At 49.2% G+C, this 14,133-nt stretch overlaps 1 protein-coding gene across 5 annotated transcripts in view; it reads right to left on the bottom strand.

The window, feature by feature from the left end:
* The window catches only part of RPH3AL (rabphilin 3A like (without C2 domains)), a 140,552-nt gene that overhangs the window by 10,426 nt on the left and 115,993 nt on the right, over positions 1 to 14,133 (bottom strand). The gene's annotated exons all lie outside the window — the stretch shown is intronic.

The following is a 14,133-nucleotide window of genomic DNA, read 5'->3' as shown; positions in this document are numbered from 1 at the left end:
TGGTAATTGAATGTATTTGCAAAAAAAAAAAAAAAAAAAAAAAAAGATTACCTTGACAAACCCCAGTTTAAGTATGTTTATTAAGATGGGAATATCTCTTTAAAAACAGAATGCATTTTTGATCAAAGTACTGCACTCTAGGGCACTCTAAAATCCACTGTCTGTTGAATTTGGAGAAACAACTTAAACATCGCAAAATTTGTAGATTTCCCTATTAAGGCTATATTCACACAACGTGAGAGACCGTCCGGTTTAAGGAAAGGCCGGTCTCTGCACGGATCATCCCGGCTGGTACTGCAGTACCGGTCGGATGATCTTTTGGCCGCAGGGTTCCGATGTGGGTGCATCAGCGTGCGCCCGCATCAGAACCTCCCACAGCACACAATGAATCTAGCGGCCGGAGCCACTTGCTTCATTGTGTGAACTGACAGGGTTTCCTACGGCTGCAATTCATTGAATTGCGGCTGCAGAAAATTGATATGTCAGTTATTTGCGGTGCCGCACAGGATCCCGGTCGGAGTGTATACGATGTGTATACGCTCCGGCCAGGATCCCATAGAAGGCAAGGCAATGTGCGGATGGCAACAACGGACGTACTTTTACGTAGTGTGAACATAGCCTAAAACTATTTTGCAACTGTATATAAGAACTACCAGAATAAAAAATATAAAGACTCATCTCAGCAGTGACAGCCTGCTTAGCCAATAACTGGTCATGGTGCTGTCCCGTTTCAGTCAGTGATTGGTTCTCACTGCCGAGAGTCCAAGTCCATCTCGAAAGTAGCAGCAGGATTCAAAGAAGCCGCAAGAGGTAGTAAGAATAGGATGTTCTATTATTTTCTATGCAGCCCCAGGAATGTATTATAAATTTTAATATTTTTAGTGAAAACCTGATCCAGACAGAATACACTGGCCTAAAGGTTCAACTTCCAACAAGACAATGACCCCAAGCACACTGCCAAGACAACACTGGAGTGGCTTAGGGACAACTCTATCTGTGACTGTCCTTGAATGGCCCAGCCAGAGCCATGCCTTGATCATCACTCATCATCTCTGGTGAGACCTGAAAATTGACCGTCAACCGATGGTCCCCATCCAACCTAACAGAACTTGGGAAAATCTAAATAGAAGAATGTCAAAAGATCCCCAAACCCATGTTTGCAAGCCTTGTGGCATCATAACCAAGAAAACTTCAGGTGGTAATTACTGCCAAAAGGTGCTTCACCCAAGTACTCAACTGAATACTTATGACAATATTTTAGTTTTTCCTTTATAATAAATTAACAAAGATTTTTTACATTCTGTTTACATTTTGTCATTATGGGGTATTGAGAGCAGAATGTTAGGGGAAAATGTGAATTTTTTATTTCATTTTAGACCAAAATCACAACATGGTCATGTGAAAATGTGAAAGACTTTCCGATTGCACTGTATATCATGCAAGGCAATAAAAAAGCGGGATACCTTGGTGTGTTGGGCCCTATTAGAAGAAGCATTTATCTGTTGAATCAGGCCGATTTAGGCTGATATTGTCCTGTGTAATAAAGACAACAATCAGCGGGGGAACTGATCAGCCGATCGTTGTCTTTCAACATGTTTAAAAATCATCAGCCCCCGACCACACATTGTTAGGTGTAATAATGATGCGCAGACAACAGCTGGTGCGAGGGTAAAGAAAACCTTATATTTAACTGTACATGTTTCCCTAGTGTTCTCCTGCTTTGTTTCCGTAATTCCCCAATCACCATTGCCAACTACAGTACTTGTCTTTAAACTATGGAAATTGTCCTTGAAGTGACAAGCTGCTCAGCCAATCACTTGCTGCGGCACTGTCCATCTCGGCCAGTGATTGGCTGAGTGGCCTGTCACATCAGACACAGGATCAGCGGTATGAGCTGCAGCGACCAGGGAATCCCACAGACAAGGCTGGATGACACCTAGGGAATGTGGGCAGGTAGGTACATTGTTATTATTTTTCACTTGTAATGCAAGTTCTGCACGGACATCGCTAACAGTGTCTGTACAGCTCTTGATGCACGATAATCGAGACATATAATAGGCTCTGTAAGTGAGTACCGATCTAGCAGATCAGCGCTCGCTTACTGCTGTAACTTTGCTTACTGTGTAGATGTTAGATATGCTATCACACCAACAGCAATAAATGTCTCAATTGTTTGTTTTAGTAGAAAAAGGACAAAGCCAGTTTTCAGTATAAATCTTCTTCATAAATCAAGCTCAGATAGAACATTTTAATTACACTAGTCGATAGTTGCAGAGAATTCTAAAAGTCCTGTCAAAAGAAAAATATGGCTCACACACACATACATCTTATAACTATAGTGCATATGTTTGCCTGACTAAATGGGTGTGGTTGTTTTGGGGATTTGTTGTCTTTGTGACCTTGAGGCTTTGGTGCTGCCTGACAGAGAATAAAAATAGCTATAAAATGTACGTAGATTCCAAAAGTGGATGATAAAGCAATGTCTGTTTTCTGTGTGGTAAACATTTTTATTAAAATGATTAGAACTAAACGTATTCTCTTGCTGTCCTACAGTATGTAGACAACAATCCAAGGACTGGATTACGTAACAGTAAGCCACTGAGACCAGAATGAACCTTTGGTAACCAAAATAGGAATTTATCCCATATAAGCTGGCATCTTGACATTCACAAATGCAGCATAAAAATGGCAACTTAGACCCTTTAGCTAATGTTATGCTTGCGGGTTGCCAGGTTTATCTGAAATGTATTTATGATTCAGAACATTTAATACCTAAAGCCCTGGATTTGTTTGCTTATCTGTTCCTTGTTATTAGTTTCTGGGAAAGCTGAACGATAACCAGTATGGCCTCCCACTGCACCTGTTCCACCATATGGAAAAAAAAAAATCACTGAACATTACAAACGTCTGATAGTGTTCTATGATAATTGCACAAGAATACCTGCAGACATAGCTGCATCTCTATACAAAGAAGTACATCACTAAAGTATATAGGTCCTAATGAGAGTAAACTCATTGCTTTTCATTGGCATGTGATGATTAACTCTCTCCTGTTAAAGAGACATTTGGTGATACTGGTCTCGTTTTTTTTCACTCCGCATTCAAAGAGCAATAACTTCGGCATAGCTGTATTAGAGCTTGTTTTTGGAACATGAGTTACAATTTTTTAACAGCACCATTTATTTGCCACAAAATGTATTGACAAACACATTTTAAATGCAGTGGAATGGAAACAAGTAGCAATCTGATCTATATTGGAGGGTGGGAGGAGAATGAATCTTTATGGAGTTTACTAGAGATGAGTGCCACTCAAGCATGCTCCAGTCCGATCGTTCGGCATTTGATTACTGGTGGCTGAAAAAGTTGGATGCACTAGGGAGTCCTGGAAAACATGGATATAGCCTATGGCTGGATACATGTTTCCCCAGTCTTACTACAATTCCCACAACCATCAGCCCTGAAAGTCCATCAATAAATAAATCCTTCTACAAAATTGTCTGTTCATTTCCTCTTTTAATCCCAGCATATCCTGATAGCTACTGGGAGTTGTAGTGTTTGTAGCGGTTGTAGTTGGAGGGTCCTAGGTGCATTGTACAATGAATGCTTTGTGGGACCTCAGTGTGTAGAAGTCACTGCAGAACAGCACTATTATTATCACCATACATATCACTGTCACACTGTTACTGACCAAATCCACTAAACCTAGACCAATATTACCAATAATACCAATATATAAGAAACAAATACTATTGCCACACCTTGACCAAAACCATTATCACTACATAGTGAAAAATGCGATTATACCATTACTAAATAAAATTCGCTATACAAAGATCACTTTCACATACTGCTTAAGTGATTACAATGCAGTTACATCCAGTGACTCACAGGGAGCATCTTCTCTGATCAATGTCTTTTCTGTCTGCACCGGAGATCCCCGAAGCTCTCCCGGGCATCTCATCAGAGAAGCTCGGAGACGCTCGACTGCCGGGAGAGCTTCGGGAGAATGATTGAGGCTCCTGAAGACCCCGAAGCCTCTGTCATTCTCCTGAAGCTCTTCCTGCAGCCGAGCGTCTCAGAGCTTTTCTGATGGGACGCTCAGCTGCCGGGAGAGCTTCGGGGATCTTCGGCACAGACAGTGTGAGTCACACTGCCTGCACCGGGAACGGGGCGGAAGACGAGCGACTGCTGGGAATGGGAGATAGGCGAGTTAACTGTTGTTGTTTTTTTTCCTCTTTAACTGCAGTTAACCCCTGCCTGACTGCAGCAGGGTTCCAGCGAGTAAAACCCTGCTGCGGTCAGGCAGGGGTTAACATTTTCCGGCGTATAAGGCGAACCCCTGACAATCTTCTTGAAAGTCAGGGATTTTCTTATACCCCCAGTCGCCTTATACGCCGTAAAATACGGTAATGCCTTCTTTGTGTCGCCATGTAGTAAGGCCCTCCTTTGTCCTCATATAATAGACAAGCCCTGAAGAGAAATCCCTCTCTAAGCTGGTAGTAACCCCTCTGTAAGCATGAATACAAAGCATTAAAAATAATTTTATAATAAAATAATAAATAATAAAATAAATAAAATAATTTTGCATATTTAACTCAGTTCAGTCCCGTGGCGTCTCCCCCTGTTCTCCGCTCTGCAGCTGATCCACAGTGAATCTGAAACCAAATCTGCATGTTTTGCTGCACAGTTGTGACAAATCTGCATTAAGAATTCTAACAATGGTGGAATCGCCCAAATGGGGTCCGGAAGCCTAGGGCGGCACAAGTTATAAATACAGACCTGACTATGCTATGGGCTACCATGTTTAAAAAAAAACTAGCAGTTTATGCTATTCTACTCCTTTTTTTGTTGCATTCTAAGAAGAGGGATGCAAAAAAAAATTTACACTCTACTGTCCTTTGCTTGGCAATGAAATGCTATGGACACATTTATAGTGTACCCCAGGATCTTTTCCTGTGTTCATACTAAGCATACAAAAATCATGATACGACTATATCCTTTTATGTTTAATTCAATGCTGATACTTTGGAAACCTGTTGTGACAGAATATGCTTAATGATTTACCTCAAATGATTTCCCACTGATTTAAATTTACTATTCCTTACTATGAAACAAGAAATTGCGATTGCAAATGCAAATGTTAACAGCAATATTAAATTATATACAAAATTCCAGTAGGAAAGGAATCCACAGCAAACTAATTCTAATATGACTGTAGATTAGGCCATCAATTTAGGAGGCAATCACAGAACAAAATCTTCATTAAATATTAACTTTGTGCTTGGAGTGCATTGTGATTTTATTAAAGGGGTTGTCCGGCGATAAAAAATTATTCACAGAATAACACACATTACAAAGTTATACATCTTTGTAATGTATGTTATGTCTGTGAATGGCCCCCTTCCCCGTGTTTCCCCCCACCCACGCTAGACCCGGAAGTGTGGTGCATTATACTCACCGCATGTCGTGTCGTCCACGGTCTCCGATCGTCAGCAGTGACGTCTTCTTCGTGAGTCCGGCGGATCTTCCCGAGTGCCGGCAACCCTCTGCAGCGTCATCCGAAGCTCAGCCGCGATTGGCTGAGCATAACTGTGCTCAGCCAATCGCGGCTGAGCGGCTGATGACGCGGCCACGTCATCAGCTGCTCAGCCGCGATTGGCTGAGCACAGTTATGCTCAGCCAATCGCGGCTGAGCTTCGGATGACGCTGCAGAGGGCGGCCGGCACTCGGGAAGATCCGCCGGACTCACGAAGAAGACGTCACTGCTGACGATCGGAGACCGTGGTCGGCACGTGAGAGGTAATGTATAGCGCACCACACTTCCGGGTACACGGGTGGGGGTGGTGGGACACGGGGAAGGGGGCCATTCACAGACATAACATACATTACAAAGTTGTATAACTTTGTAATGTGTGTTATTCTGTGAATAATTTTTTATCGCCGGACAACCCCTTTAACTTGTGTGAAATAATGCTGCAAACAACTGACTAAATATACAGGGAGAATAGGTGCATCACATTTAAATTACTTTAAAGTGTTTTTAAAGTAGGAAAAATGGCACAAAGGCTACAAATGTATGGGATGTTTACTTTTCAAATCCCAAAATACACAGCACACATAACCCCTTCAATGCTGCTTAACCCCTTCCTGTAAATGGGTATATTTGTACATGGTGCCGTGGATTACGAGCATAATTCGTTACGGGACCATTCTTGTAATCCGAATCACTCACAAACCAAAGCAAATTTTCCCATAAGAAATTATTGAAATGCAGACAATAGGTTACACACCCCAAAAATAATGATTTTTTTTATTCTGAAAACATGTAAATCAAATGAAACAAACATTTAGAAACTGCTGAATATGTGATATTATAAGTTACTGTACAGTAAAGGAGAGGATAGGAAACACAAGGGCTGACAGAGACTTCAGGGAGCATGAAGGAATGAGCAGGGCATATGTGCAAACACACTCTATGCACACGATATGCAGACCATCCCCTCCCCCGATCCCCCTCCCACCCAGTACAGGGAGCTCTTAAACCAAAGCAATGCTCTTAAACCAAGTTACAAAAAGTGTGAGCTCTTCTTGCAAAACGCCCTCAATCGAAGTTACTCTTAAACCAAGGAACCACTGTATATTAGCAGTCCCTTTTCACAAACAGGTACGTCCATAGGATTATACAGGCACAGGAGCTTTGCCTGTATCATCCACAGAGGGAGCTGGCTGCCACATTTTGCCAGGTTTCTACCACAATTCTTTCAGGAATGGAGTTCCAATTTTGGTACAAATAAAAAAAATAAAAATGAGCTATGTAATTTTGTACATATTAATGCGCACAACTAACCCAAACTTTTCCTGAGAATGTATAAACATTCAAAATAAATACATACATGGGAGAAGTATGATTTTACAGTATTAGGCCTTGTTCACACGCTGTATGACACCGGCCCTTCTAATTTAATTTAATTTCATTTCATTAAAGAGGACCTGTTACCCCCCGTGCCGGGGTGACAGGCTCCCGACCCCCGACCCCCCCCCCCCCCCCCCCCCCGCTGGAGCACCCTATACTCACCTGATCCCGCCGCGTCCCGCTTCTGGAGGTGGTCGGGTGACTGAGATATGAGCGCCCGATGCGTGCGCTCCTCAGATGAGTCCAACGCTCATAGAGAATGACGGAGCGTCGGACTCGCCTGTCATTCTCTATGAGCGTTGGACTTATCTGAGGAGCGCGCGCCGGGCTTCGGGCGCTCATATCTCAGTCACCTGACCACCTCCAGAAACGGGACCCGGCGGGATCAGGTGAGTATAGGGTGCTCCAGCGGGGGGTCGGGAGCCTGTCACCCCGGCACAGGGGGTGACAGGTTCCCTTTAAATAACAGACGTGGTTGCAAAACTGCAACTACGGCTGTTTTTTTATGAAAATATACATAGTGTGAACTTAGCCTTATACCAAACATCAACTGAACAACATTGGACTAGGTCTGCTTCTAGAATTGATGTACATATTCAACTTCTGAATGTTTCATATTTAGAACAAAGCATTTTATCATGTAGAAGATTAATAAACCCTTCATTATTCAAATGAAGGAAATGAGTTGGAAACTGTCACAGCACAAGGAAAACGCTTACTGTATTAATGGGAATTAAAAAGATAGTAATTATGAACTAGTACATCATCCATTTCAGATGTGAAGAGTAGAAGCAGAACAGGACTTCATTTATGTTAATAGCAGGTTTTAAACAAGAAGGGTAGAAAAAGATGCATTAATCAATGTCACAAACTAACACAGGTAGTTATAGAAATGGCCTCATTTCACCAGCCAACCCATGGTGACGCCAGGGCATCACCAGCAGACCCAAGCAATGCCAAAAGGTTGCCACCATGCATTACCCGGATTACCTCTAACACCCAGGCCTGTATTTAGAGTTCATGCTGCCCTAGGCACCTTGCTTGCTGAGGCGCCCCCCCCCCCCCCCGGCACTGGCTGCCCCCCCCCCCCCCCCCGGCACTGGCTGGTTACATGCATGGTATATACCCTGGCACTTGTGTGTCGCTCTGCTTGATGCCCGCTATTCTCATCAAACAGACGTGATGGAGGAAGGAAGGAGGCCGGGGACGTCTTAGTTTTGGGGCCGCTTCTGTCCAGTGTGGGACTGGGGCACCTGGGGCCACCAATATAGAACCAGTGAGACACGACATGCTGACCCCGCTACTTTCCTGAATTCATCTGTATCTGTGACAAATCCCTACATTTATACAGCTCTCCGGCTATGCTGGGAGTTGTAGTCTCTGAGAGGACAACCCTGTAATAAATCACTGTGTGCAGAGGCTCCTGGAGGCTGCAATCTGTGGGTGACAACCATCAGCCCTGAAGGTCCAGCAATACATCTGTCTACGCTGTACTACAACTCCCAGCATATCCTGAGGGCTGCAGACTGTCAGCATATGCTGGGAGTTCTAGTTCCTGTAGCTGTTATAGTTGGGTCCCAGGTGCATCATACACTCAGAATTCAGAGATCTGTGGGGGCTCAGTGCAGGGAAGTGACCCCAGAATATCACTAATATGGTAGGGGGAGATGTTTTTGTTCTATCCCCTATTAGTGATGTTCTGGGGTCACTTCCCTGCACTGAGCCCCCACTGATCTATATATTCTTATATGCCACCTAGGGCCCAACTACAACAGCTGCAGGCACTACAACTCCCAGCATGTACTGACAGTCTGCAGCCCTCAGCATATGCTGGGAGTTGTAGTGCCTGCAGCTGTTGTAGTTTGATTCTAGTTTAAAAGTTTGCGCTAGTGTACTGTAGTGTACGCGGGGCTGTGTCAGTACACTACCGCAAACCATACACTGACCCATTTAGACCCCAATGGTACACAGGCTCTGCACACTATAGAAGTGTTTACAGTGCAGTTACTAATGACTCACAGGTGACGTCTTCTCCCATTGCCGTTGCTCACTTTTTGCTTTCTTCTCCATCTGACGCAACCATCATGAAGACTTCTCTGACCACAACTCGTCTGCAGGCGGGCAGCTGGGGGGGGCTGAGGAAGGGAGGCAGCTGGGGGGGGGCTGATGAAGGGAGGCAGCTGGGGGTGACTGGGGAAGGGAGGCAGCTGGGGTGGGCTGAGGAAGGGAGGCAGCTGGGGGTGACTGGGGAAGGGAGGCAGCTGGGGGTGACTGGGGAAGGGAGGCAGCTGGGGGTGACTGGGGAAGGGAGGCAGCTGGGGGTGACTGGGGAAGGGAGGCAGCTGGGGGTGACTGGGGAAGGGAGGCAGCTGGGGGGGGGACTGGGGAAAGGAGGCAGCTGGGGGTGACTGGGGAAGGGAGGCAGCTGGGGGTGACTGGGGAAGGGAGGCAGCTGCGGGTGACTGGGGAAGGGAGGCAGCTGGGGGGGGCTGAGGAAGGGAGGCAGCTGGGGGTGACTGGGGAAGGGAGGCAGCTGAGGGGGGGGGGGCTGAGGAAGGAAGGCAGCTGGGGGGGCTGAGGAAGGGAGGCAGCTGGGGGTGACTGGGGAAGGGAGGCAGCTGAGGGGGGGGGGCTGAGGAAGGAAGGCAGCTGGGGTGACAGGGGAAGGGAGGCAGCTGGGGGTGACTGGGGAAGGGAGGCAGCTGAGGGGGGCTGAGGAAGGGAGGCAGCTGGGGTGACTGGGGAAGGGAGGCAGCTGGGGGGGCTGAGGAAGGAAGGCAGCTGGGGGGGGACTGGGGAAGGGAGGCAGCTGGGGGAGACAGGGGGGAAAAGCTGGGGTGACAGGGGGGGAGCAGCTGGGGTGACGGAAAGGGGAGCAGCTGGGGGTGGCAGGGGCAGGGCGAGAATCTGGGGAGGCAGGGGGAGCATCTGAGGGGGCAGGGGGAGCCGCTGGGGTGGCAGGGAGAGGATGGGGGCAGCTGGGGTGGCAGGGGAGAAGCTGGGGGGACAAGGGGAGAAGAGGGAGCAACTGGGAAGCAGAGGAGCAGATGGGGGGCACAGGCAAAGGGGGCAGATGAGGGCAGGGGGGGCAGATGGGGGGCACAGGCAAAGGGGGCAGATGAGGGCAGGGGGGCAGATGGGGGGCACAGGCATGGGGGGCACAGGCAGGGGGAGCAGATTGGGGCAGGGGGAGCAGATGGGGGGCACAGGCAGGGGGGGCAGATGGGGGGCACAGGCAAAGGGGGCAGATGGGGGGCACAGGCAGGGGGAGCAGATGGGGGGCACAGGCAGGGGGAGCAGATGGGGGGGCACAGGCAAAGGGGGCAGATGGGGGGCAGGGGGAGCAGATGGGGGGCACAGGCAGGGGGAGCAGATTGGGGGCAGGGGGAGCAGATGGGGGGCACAGGCAGGGGGAGCAGATTGGGGGCAGGGGGAGCAGATGGGGGGCACAGGCAGGGGGAGCAGATGGGGGGCACAGGCAGGGGGAACAGATGGGGGGCACAGGCAGGGGGAGCAGATGGGGGGCACAGGCAGGGGGAACAGATGGGGGGCACAGGCAGGGGGAGCAGATGGGGGGCACAGGCAGGGGGAGCAGATGGGGGGCACAGGCAAAGGGGGCAGATGAGGGCAGGGGGGGGCAGATGGGGGGCACAGGCAGGGGGAGCAGATTGGGGGCAGGGGGAGCAGATGGGAGGCACAGGCAGGGGGAGCAGATTGGGGGCAGGGGGAGCAGATGGGAGGCACAGGCAGGGGGAGCAGATTGGGGGCAGGGGGAGCAGATGGGGGGCACAGGCAGGGGGAGCAGATGGGGGGCACAGGCAGGGGGAGCAGATGGGGGGCACAGGCAGGGGGAGCAGATGGGGGGCACAGGCGAGGGCAGGGGGGGCAGATGGGGGGCACAGGCAGGGGGAGCAGATTGGGGGCAGGGGGAGCAGATGGGAGGCACAGGCAGGGGGAGCAGATTGGGGGCAGGGGGAGCAGATGGGAGGCACAGGCAGGGGGAGCAGATTGGGGGCAGGGGGAGCAGATGGGAGGCACAGGCAGGGGGAGCAGATGGGGGCAGGGGGAGCAGATGGGGGCACAGGCAGGGGGAGGAGCTGTGGGGGGGAAGAGGGAACAGCCGGGGGCAGAGGCAGACCGGTCAGGTCCCCCCAAAGCAGCTTCGTGGCGTCCGGGGTGAGCTCCTTCCGGCACACGCTGCCTCTATCTCAGGCCGGCAGCTCACCCCTGCAGCCCCGCAGTGCCCGAACTTCTTCCTGCTGCAGCGCTCGTGACGTCATCGCGCCGAGCAGGAAGAAGTTCGGGCACTGCGGGGCTGCAGGGGTGAGCTGCCGGCCTGAGATAGAGGCAGCGTGTGCCGGAAGGAGCTCACCCCGGATGCCCCGGGGCTGCACAACGGTGGCGGCAGCGGCGGTGCCGCCCTCCCTCACCCCCCCCCCCCCCCCCCCGGCCGCGGACAAGGCACCCGCGGTCCGGTACCTAGGGCGGCAGGGCTTAAAAATATTTTTTTTTATAAAAAAAAATATATTTTGATCCCTGTAGGTGCCGCCCCCTGCAGGGCGCCGCCCTAGGCACCGGACCACGGGTGCCTAGTGGCAAATACGGCCCTGCTAACACCACCAACCAAATAGCATAATTTAGCAGCACACATAAAACTCTCACACCACAAATACTCCAGTGCAGCACATGCTACACTGCAGCAGTGGCAAACACTATACTACTACACAAAATTTTCTATGCATTGCCAAAGACCACAATTTAGCACACAGTAACTACTTAAAAGCATCAAATAACATAGTGTAGCACCACTTGCAGCACTGTCTCAGCCATATACTTACCTTTCTCACCTCTTCTCCTGTGGCAGCATCATTAGCATTTTACTCGCCCTGTCTCAACCCTGGCTGCAGCACCCCTTCCCCCCACTAGTAGGCAGCTACTGACAGGGCCGTATTAACAGCTGCTGCTGCCCTAGGCACTAAACCTGAAGACGCCCCATCTTGGGGAGCATGGGGGAGCCTGGTTTCTGCCACATGCCTTTCTTTACATGTAGAAACATTGTCTGAATCACGTTTTTCACAGTTTTTAACTGCTTAAAACAAACAAATTTCCACATTGAATCAATGATTAGAGCAGTCTGTATATTGTCTGACGAACTTCTCACCACAAGATTGGTAAGTGATAGCTCCAGGCGTCACATTCACCACCGCCCTACCAGACCTGAGCAATACCACTATACTGTGACTGGATACAGTAACTCCGCCATACCAGACCTGACCAATACCACCATACTGTGACTGGATAACATCGCTATACCAGACCTGACCAATACCACCATACTGTGACTGAATAACATCGCCATACCAGACCTGAACAATACCACCATACTGTGACTGGGTAACACTGCCATACCAGACCTGAGCAATACCACCATACTGTGACTGGATAACACTGTCATACCAGACCTAAGCAATACCACCATACTGTGACTGGATAACACCGCCACACCAGACCTGAACAATACCACCATTCTGTGACTTGATAACTCTGCCATACCAGTCCTAAACAATTCCACCATATTCCCCAACCCCTTTAAAACACACCAGATTTACTGGCAAGTCTGAATGGGAGGTAGAAGGGGGAAAAAAAAAAAGTTGTTTCTTTCCCCCTGCTCCCTGGTGTTGCCCCAGGCACCAGACCACGAGTGCCTAGTGGTAAATACGGCCCTGGCTACTTAAAGCGACTCTGTACCCACAATCTGCCCCCCAAACCACTTGTACCTTCGGATAGCTGCTTTTAATCCAAGATCTGTCCTGCGGTCTGTTCAGCAGGGGATGCAGTAATTGTGCTAAAAACAACTTTTAATCCTACAGCACTGTGTCTAACGGCCGGGGCTTACATTTGTATATGCATTAGGCTGCCACCACCTCTCCGTCCTTCCTCCCCACCCTCCTCATTATTATGAATGATCCAGGAACATTTACTGCTGTTTGAGTTTTGCACAGGTGTATTAACGATCCAGCCTGTGTTCCGGGCTTCCACAGGTGGGGAATAGGAAGCAATCTGCCTGGAGTATTCCTAATGATGAGGAGGGCGGGGAGGAGGTATAGAGAGGGTGTGCCAGCCTAATGCATATACAAATGTAAGCCCCGGCCGTTAGACACAGCGCTGTAGGATTAAAAGTTGTTTTTATGACAATAACTGCATCCCCTGCCGAACGGACCACAGGACAGATCTTGGATTAAAAGCAGCTATTCGAAGGTACAAGCGGTTTGGGGGGTCAGATTGTGGGTACAGAGTCGCTTTAATAATGGAGGCAGAAAGGGAAAGGGGAGCTATCTGGGCTCCTTTCTCACTCTTACAGTTAAAGGGATTATCCAATGCTACAAAAACATGGCCACTTTCTTTTAGAGACAACACTACTCTTGTCTCCAGTTCAGGTGTGGTTTACAATTAAGCTTCATTTACTTCAATGGAACTGAGCAGCAAAACCCCGCCCAAGCTGGAGACAAGAGTGGGGCTGTCTCTGGAAGAAAGTGGCCATGTTTTTGTAGTGCTGGATAACCCTTTAAATTGGAGCCTGCAGACTCGCACCGTATGAGGACCAACCCTTGGCTTCAGATCCTTTACCCTTTCTAGCCACTGAAATGGCCCTGAAAATACAAAGCTGGTATCAGTGCAGTTACTGTTTTAAAGTTTTTGTTACACTGAGCTGCACCTCACACTTTTAAAAGTTTTGCTTCAATGCACACCGGAGGGACCTGCGTCGGCCACATGGCAGGCACAAAATTCTACACCTGCCCTGAAGTAGATGTAGATTTCTGCCATGGTTTATGCCAGGGTGTGGGAGAAGGCCACATCTCTCTGAATGCCCATCAGGCGAGCGGGACTTACACCTAACATACGCCATCAATGGCGGATTATAATGCGGGCGGTTTGGCCGGCCACTGCACTCTCTTGTGACCGCAAACATTGTTTTGCTTGCGGTCACAAGAGTCCGGCTGTCCCCGCCACACGCGGAGCTCTCTGATGCGCGCGCTGCTGGGGATAGGACGGGACACCCCCTAGAGCCGCACATCAGCCGGGGGCCAGACCAGGAGGCGAGAGGCTCGACGGGGGAACGGATGGCAGGTGAGTTGTGTTGTGGGGTTTTTTTTTGTGTGTGTTATCTGCTGTGCACAGGGGGGAAGAGGGGGCCATCTATAAGGGGAGAAGAGGGGGCC

The sequence above is a fragment of the Dendropsophus ebraccatus genome, chromosome 5 (assembly GCF_027789765.1).
Source record: "Dendropsophus ebraccatus isolate aDenEbr1 chromosome 5, aDenEbr1.pat, whole genome shotgun sequence".
Classification (NCBI taxonomy): Eukaryota; Metazoa; Chordata; class Amphibia; order Anura; family Hylidae; genus Dendropsophus; species Dendropsophus ebraccatus.
The sequence above is the reverse complement of the archived record's forward strand: the minus strand, read 5'-3'. Positions and strand labels throughout refer to the sequence as shown.